This window comes from Nansenia antarctica (assembly GCF_963989245.1).
Source record: "Nansenia antarctica genome assembly, chromosome: 11".
In the NCBI taxonomy this organism is placed as follows: Eukaryota; Metazoa; Chordata; class Actinopteri; order Argentiniformes; family Microstomatidae; genus Nansenia; species Nansenia antarctica.
The window spans coordinates 600,306-607,394 of NC_137681.1; the positions used below are offsets into that span (position 1 = coordinate 600,306).

Genomic DNA, 7,089 nt, shown 5'->3' on the forward strand with positions numbered 1-7,089 from the left:
TCCTGGTTGGAATGCACAGAGGAGCCCCACGCCTGCAGAGCTCACAGTGTTGAACTGACTTCTGTGACCCGTAGGAGAGCGACGTCTCTCAGAGGTGTACGCCTCATTATTTCTCGATCGCATTGGTTTGTTGACGGTTTGTTGGCGAGTGCGTCTTACCTAGAAGGCTGTTGTTGCTGACCTCTGAACTCTAGAACGCCTAAGAACTCACAGAGGCGTATCTGAGAGAACCCTCTCAAGAACCCGTTACGGACCGAGCTACATGAAGACAGAATCAGAGGAACTGGCCGATCTACGGTTCCTCCACACATGGGTGAAATGGGTCTGGAAGCGGCGCCTTAGCTCAATCGTCTCCGAAATAGGAACCGTACAGAGGCTGTGCCGATCGCGTCCGTAAAGCGACAGGTGTTCTGCGAGGCAGATTTTATGAGTTGTTATTGACCCGTGTTGTTGACTTTCATAAAGGGGGTTTCCTGTTGTTTGTTTGCCATCACTTCACCTGGGCAGACCCAAAGCGAGGGCAAGATGCGTGAGTTGATTCCCGTCCCGGTGCAAAAAGAAAGGGAGAGACAGAACAGCCTCCCCGCCTCCTCCTCCCCGCCGCAGTCCTTCCCCATCACCTCCTACTCCATCCAGACCTCTAAGAAGTTCCCCTTTTTCCACTTCAAAAAATGCAGATACGAAGCGGAGAACGCCTTCTTCTCCAACCTGAAGCTGGTGGACTTCAACATCATCGACACGTTGGGGGTCGGAGGCTTCGGGCGCGTGGAGCTGGTAAGGATGTCTAAAATGTTTCTTTCTTTCTCTCCATCTCTTGTTTTTCCTCCCATCTCTGCCTCTTTGCCGGACTTTCTCTGTTTATATTCAGATATTCCAATGTGTTCCTTCTGCATGACATAAACCCTCTCGTGGTGAGAAAAAAAAGCCTTTAATTAACCCCACGCGGTATAGCCTATAGCAATGTACAACTGAAAGATCTGATGAATGATTGCACATCGTACGGTCATTTAGAATATGACTATTTATTACATGGTAATAACCTAGTTATTACAGTACTGTTTCACTGCAATCAGGGAGGTCTGGAAGCCCAACATTTCCAGGTCAGGCCTGGAGACACATGTCTCGTTCCATTATAAATCTTTGGGAGGCCTGAATGAGACCAAATGTACTTGGTCGTACCTGAGGTGTTGGAGGTCATTGGGTGATATCAGAGTGGTTCTGTGGGACCAGTCCTGTAGCAGGGCAGTGTGGAGGTCAGGTCTTAAAACACCTCGGGGCTATTTGAAGCAACTTTCCACCATGAGGGCAGAAAAGGTAACGGGAGCCGACACATGACTTACAGTGATACGTTGAGAGATTAGATAGATAGATAGATAGATAGATAGATAGATAGATATGTAGATAGATATGTAGATAGATATGTAGATAGATAGATAGATAGATATGTAGATAGATAGATAAATAGATAGATAGAAAGATAGATAGATAGATAGATAGACATCTGAACAGACATTATATACAGTAAGTGTGGTTTAACATCCCCCAGCCTGACTCTGATCACCCTGATCCAGCCAGCCAGAGGAGTTGTACAGCCTTATTACTGCAGGCAGAAACGATCTCCTATAGCGCTCCTTAGTGCAGCGTAGTCGTAGCAGTCTGTAGCTACAACTACGCTAGGAGCTACGAAGGAGCTTCTCTGCTCTGCCACAGTGTCGTGTAGGGGATGGGATGGGAGGGATTGTCCATGAGGGCCAGGAGTTTAGCCCTTCTCCTATTGGCCACCTCCACTAGGAGGGGTTGATTAAATAAAGTATTTTGATTAGCCGAGAAGCATTCCAGCCGTTCCAATATCAACGACCTCATCACTAGCTAGCTTTTATAAGCCAGCCAGGTAGACATGTGTTTAATGGGTTGCCATGCCAACCTTAATAGACCATGCATTCCAGAACTACCAACCAACCTGCATCCCTAACGACTGTAATCATTTTATGAACTATTTTTATAGTTTCATTAGAATAAGCTTGTATTTACGATTAAAGCTAAATAACTCTCATTTTGTTATGTTGAATGAATGTTTCAACCTTTTGGGACTTATTGTTTTCCATCTATAACTGTAATAAAAAAATAAAAGAAACGGTGTACCTTCTCTCAAACAGCGGTCCATAGGCCATGTGCTATCGTACTAGCCAGTCAGAGGACATTTTCCTTTAGGATTTGTCAATGAAATGACTTTATCGTAAGCAGTACAACTTTATATATTTTTCACCTTTCTATTTTTCTTTCTATGACCTTTCTCTCCTCATCCAGTTAACCTGACATGTACATTTAAAATGTTACTTAACTACTGAAACACCAGGAGACCACAGGACATGCCAACGCATGTAAACAGAGAGCAAGAAGCAGGAATGGAGGGAGGGCAAGAGAGAGTGAAGGAGATAAAGAGATGGGGGGGCGGGTCGGGGGGGGGGGGGGGGGGGGGGGGTAGAGAGTGGCGCAATGCGGCCCCTAGGGATGTTCTCAGACTGCGGTAAAGGAAAAGCCCTGTGGTTGGTGGGCTAAAGAGGAACCCCCGAGCCCCCCGGCCTATTTCAGGCACTGCGGCACCCTCAGTAATGACTAGCAACCTCCTGCACCAAAGCCTCCTGCTCACAGGAGCAATCCCTCCTAGACAGCCCAGCAGATTGGATGACCTGACATGTAACCTGACATGTAAAACCGCTCCCTCAGATACACAATGTGAAGAATCTGTCCCTCCGATGTCAAACTATACTCAGGTCCCCCAGAGTCACAAATAGACCATGACTCACGCTGCTATTACTATTACTGTTCCCCTGGGGGCTGGGCAGGGGTTACACGGGGCTAAACTAAGCCCTGGGTTTTCAGGGAAGTGTTTACAACATTTGAGTGGGTTCATTAGGGTTCACTGACACCTCTCTCGTCCTTCTGTGTCGTTGCTGTGTCCCCTGACAGGTGCAGCTGAAGAGCGACGAGGTGAAGACGTTTGCCATGAAGATCCTGAAGAAGAGGCACATCGTTGACACGCGGCAGCAGGAGCACATCCGCTCTGAGAAGCAGATCATGCAGGAGGCTCACTCCGACTTCATCGTCAGGTATCTACAGATACATACTGTATATAAACATATATAAAGTTCAGAAACTTTATTTCAGTCATCAATCAACGTTATTTCATTTCAATCATTTCAGATTATTCCTCCCCTTTAAGACTACCAATTGGTATTGTATTTTATTCTTATTTTATTGTGTTTTATAGAAGAATATTGCTGGGGATTTTGGCAGATTTTTGGGGGGCCGCTACCCACACATTTAGCTGTGTTGCTCATTCCACGAATGTATGATCCTTACAAGTTGTACCTCGTTGTAAAGGTGACTAATCAGGCTTTCCAATGATATAAAATACAATACCAATTGGTATTATTAAAGGGGAGGAATAACGTGAAATAACATTGCCGATATCTTGGGTATCTCTGCAGACAGACATCGTCATTATCGTTGCTGATCTCTCATTCCACGCTTGAGTTCACTCATCTACTTCAACAATTCTATGTTGTAATTTACCAAGGTTCATGTTCTGTCTCATCCAGACTCTACAGGACCTTCAAAGACAGCAAGTATCTCTACATGCTGATGGAGGCCTGCCTGGGCGGGGAGCTCTGGACCATCCTTAGGGACAGGTACAGAAAACACATCTCCCGCCCCATCACAATCCACTCACTTTACCTAAAGACCACGTTGTCTTGCTTGTCCCCTGTCTTCACCTCTCTATCACGCTTCCCTTCCGTCCTCCGGTCGTTCATCGTGTGTCTGTTCGTCACCGCAGGGGTTCCTTTGAGGACTCGACCACGCGGTTCTACACGGCGTGCGTGGTGGAGGCCTTCGCCTACCTGCATTCCAAGGGGATCATCTACAGAGACCTGAAACCAGAGAACCTCATCCTGGACCACCGGGGCTACGCCAAGCTGGTGAGTCAGAACACCATCTGGACATAGACAGACAGACAGACAGGTAACTTCACTCTCCAGGGTAGAAGAGAAGTGTAACTCAGAACTCACTGTCTGTCTGTCTGTCTGTCTGTCTGTCTGTCTGGTGTGTGTGCAGGTGGACTTTGGCTTTGCCAAGAAGATCGGCTTTGGGAAGAAGACGTGGACGTTCTGCGGCACGCCGGAGTACGTGGCCCCGGAGATCATCCTGAACAAGGGCCACGACATCTCCGCTGACTACTGGTCCCTGGGCATCCTCATGTACGAGCTGCTGACTGGGAGGTGAGGAGGGATGGGTCACCTGGGACGGGCGTCTGTCTGAACTGTTGGCTAACGTTCTCGCGTTGCCTCTCAAGCCTTTCTGAACCAGCAGACGGTACACCATGACACCTTGATCTGTTTTTGTTCCATGTTATGGTCATCCCTCCCAATTATTACAATGTCTTTAATATTAGGACTATTGATATTAACCCCTTACCATTCCTGTATAATTAGCCTAAAACGCCTATCCAAAGTAAAGTGAAAGCTGTTCTTGAACCATTTGGAGTAAATGCATGGGGTTGGTCTCCTTTTGAAGGTAACACTCTGAAGTTTGTTCCCCAACAGTAAGAATGACTAAGTGGCACTGGCATTGAGGAAAACTAGTTTTTCGAAGCGCAAGAATCATAGCTTTGAGATTATGTAACACATGACTACCTACGTAACCATAGGAACATAGGAAGAGTGTATAGGGTAAGACAATTAGCATACGGCGCTAGGGCACGCCATCGGTTACAACTAACATCTGAGGACTTATTTATATTATATTATATATATTATATATATACATCTGACTTATTTATATGATATTAGATATATTATATATATACCTTTGAGGACTTATTTATATTATATTATATATATACCTTTGAGGACTTATTTATATTATATTATATATATATTATATATATACATCTGACTTATTTATATTATATATATATTATATACGTATATACCTTTGAGGACTTATTTATATTATATTATATATATTATATATATACATCTCACTTATTTATATTATATATATTATATATATATATATACCTTTGAGGACTTATTCAATCTTGGTTCAATTGGCCGGTGTGTAACATTGTAAGGCCTTATGCCAATGTTCACATGAATCATCTGCAGTGAATACAATCAGAGGACTCAGCTGCTCTACTCTCTCTGCCATACCCACCCCCCCGCCCCACGCTGGCAGGGTTAAAACACCACATACACCTCCCCCACGCTGACAGACTCAGGGGTAAAGCAGCACATATTTATTACTTTCTATGTGTCTGACTGATCCTCCTCCTCTCTTCCCCTCCTCCTCCTCCTCTCTTCCAGCCCTCCGTTCTCAGGCCCAGACCCCATGAAGACGTACAACATCATCCTCAGAGGGATCGACATGATCGAATTTCCAAAGAAAATCACCAAAAACGCTGCCAACCTGATAAAGAAACTATGCAGGTGAGTTAGTTTGATATGGAAACCAATCAAACGTGTTGACTGGTGATGAGGTGGTATTCATGTTCATATGCTCTTTGTCTTACCAGGGACAATCCCTCTGAAAGACTTGGAAACTTAAAAAACGGAGTCAAAGATATCCAAAAGCACAAGTGAGTATACTGAGGAACCTTCTCTTCTCCTGAGGCGTCAGTGTTGAGTAACAGACTTGAGATCAGGAAACTGAAGTAACATGCTGTTGTTCTCTGTCCCTCTCAGATGGTTCGAAGGCTTTAACTGGGAAGGGCTGAGGAAAGGAACCCTGACTCCTCCTATCATCCCTGATGTGAGTTGCACTTATGTCCATGTCTGTTAGTAAGAGATACGTTCTACATGCAGTAGAATCAGGGTTCCCACGGGTTCTTGAAATCCTTGAAAGTTTGTGAATTTGAGAAAAAGAAATCAAGGTCATAAAAGTTTTTGAAAATAGACATGGGTCATTGAAAGTGCTTGAATTCCCCTCTGTCTCTCTCTCTCTCTTTTTAATTGTTGTCTGTGAGCGGATAGTTCCTATTATATAAATTCTCATCTACATCTGTCTCAAACTATGCCGTGTTGGGTCCTTGAATTTGAGGGAATTGAGTCTTGAAAGGTGCTTGAAAGGTGCTTGAATTTGATGTTTCAGAAGGTGTGGGAACCCTGATAATATTATATCTTACGCTCAAAAAGGTTTTATCTCTGTCTCTGAAGTTGACATTTGTTGTCATGGCTATAGAGCACTGACCCAGGATAAAACAACGTGGTGATATGCCTAGCTAAATGATTAGCTAAATGATTAGCTTTATTATAACATTGAATATGATTAACCCAGGCTTTTATCTGCTTGTCATTCAGGTTTCGTCGCCGACGGACACGAGCAACTTCGACAGTTTCCCCGAGGACAATGACGACCCTCCCCCAGACGACAACTCTGGTTGGGACACCGACTTTTAACCCCCGTCCCCCCCCTCCTCCCCCACGCGTAGCCTCCCCCCTCGCCTGCCTCTGCTCTGCCTAGCCTGGGGACGCCCTTCCTGACTGCAGAGAAGACACTCGATGCTGTGAAAGGACAGACAGACAGGAAGGAAGGGGACAGACAGGAAGGGGACAGACAGTTGTATCGTACCTCTGGGTCACCGAGATGCCTTCAGCCGCTCCACGCTCTGAGGCGGAAGCTGGACTGATGTTTTAGCCGACAGCCAATCGCCTTCGGCCTCTCTCCATCCCATCATCATCTACGCCCGCGGACCTGTCAGATCCCCTGGACTGGGGTTTAAGGTTGTGTCATTACTGTACATTGGGTCTGGTGTGTCTGTGGAGGCTGTGAAGCCGCTGTGTGTGTCCAGTGATTCTACCTGTGATCCGATGTGGTGGGGGACCGATAGAGACTCCAGGCTTCTGTTGTAGCATCTTCTACTGGACAGGAACCGACCAGAACCACCACACCATCTTCTACTGGACAGGACCCTACCAGAACCTACCAGAACCTAACAGAAGCGCCACGCCATCGGATCGGATCCGTCTCGGGGGGTTTTACTCTGGTTTAAATGTTCATTAATAATCAAAATGTTCATTTGTTAAAGTT

General features: G+C 45.5%; 1 pseudogene across 1 annotated transcript in view; it reads left to right on the forward strand.

Annotated features, from left to right (window-relative positions):
• LOC308167382 (cGMP-dependent protein kinase 1-like) overlaps nucleotides 1-6,458 on the forward strand; it is a 162,772-nt pseudogene extending 156,314 nt beyond the window's left edge. Inside the window, exons 9-17 of the transcript in view lie at nucleotides 678-774; nucleotides 2,971-3,110; nucleotides 3,603-3,692; nucleotides 3,839-3,980; nucleotides 4,117-4,280; nucleotides 5,367-5,489; nucleotides 5,576-5,638; nucleotides 5,745-5,811; nucleotides 6,360-6,458. The product of the transcript in view is annotated as a cGMP-dependent protein kinase 1-like (transcript). The remainder of the gene's footprint in view (nucleotides 1-677; nucleotides 775-2,970; nucleotides 3,111-3,602; nucleotides 3,693-3,838; nucleotides 3,981-4,116; nucleotides 4,281-5,366; nucleotides 5,490-5,575; nucleotides 5,639-5,744; nucleotides 5,812-6,359) is intronic.
• The last annotated feature ends 631 nt before the right edge of the window (nucleotides 6,459-7,089 follow it).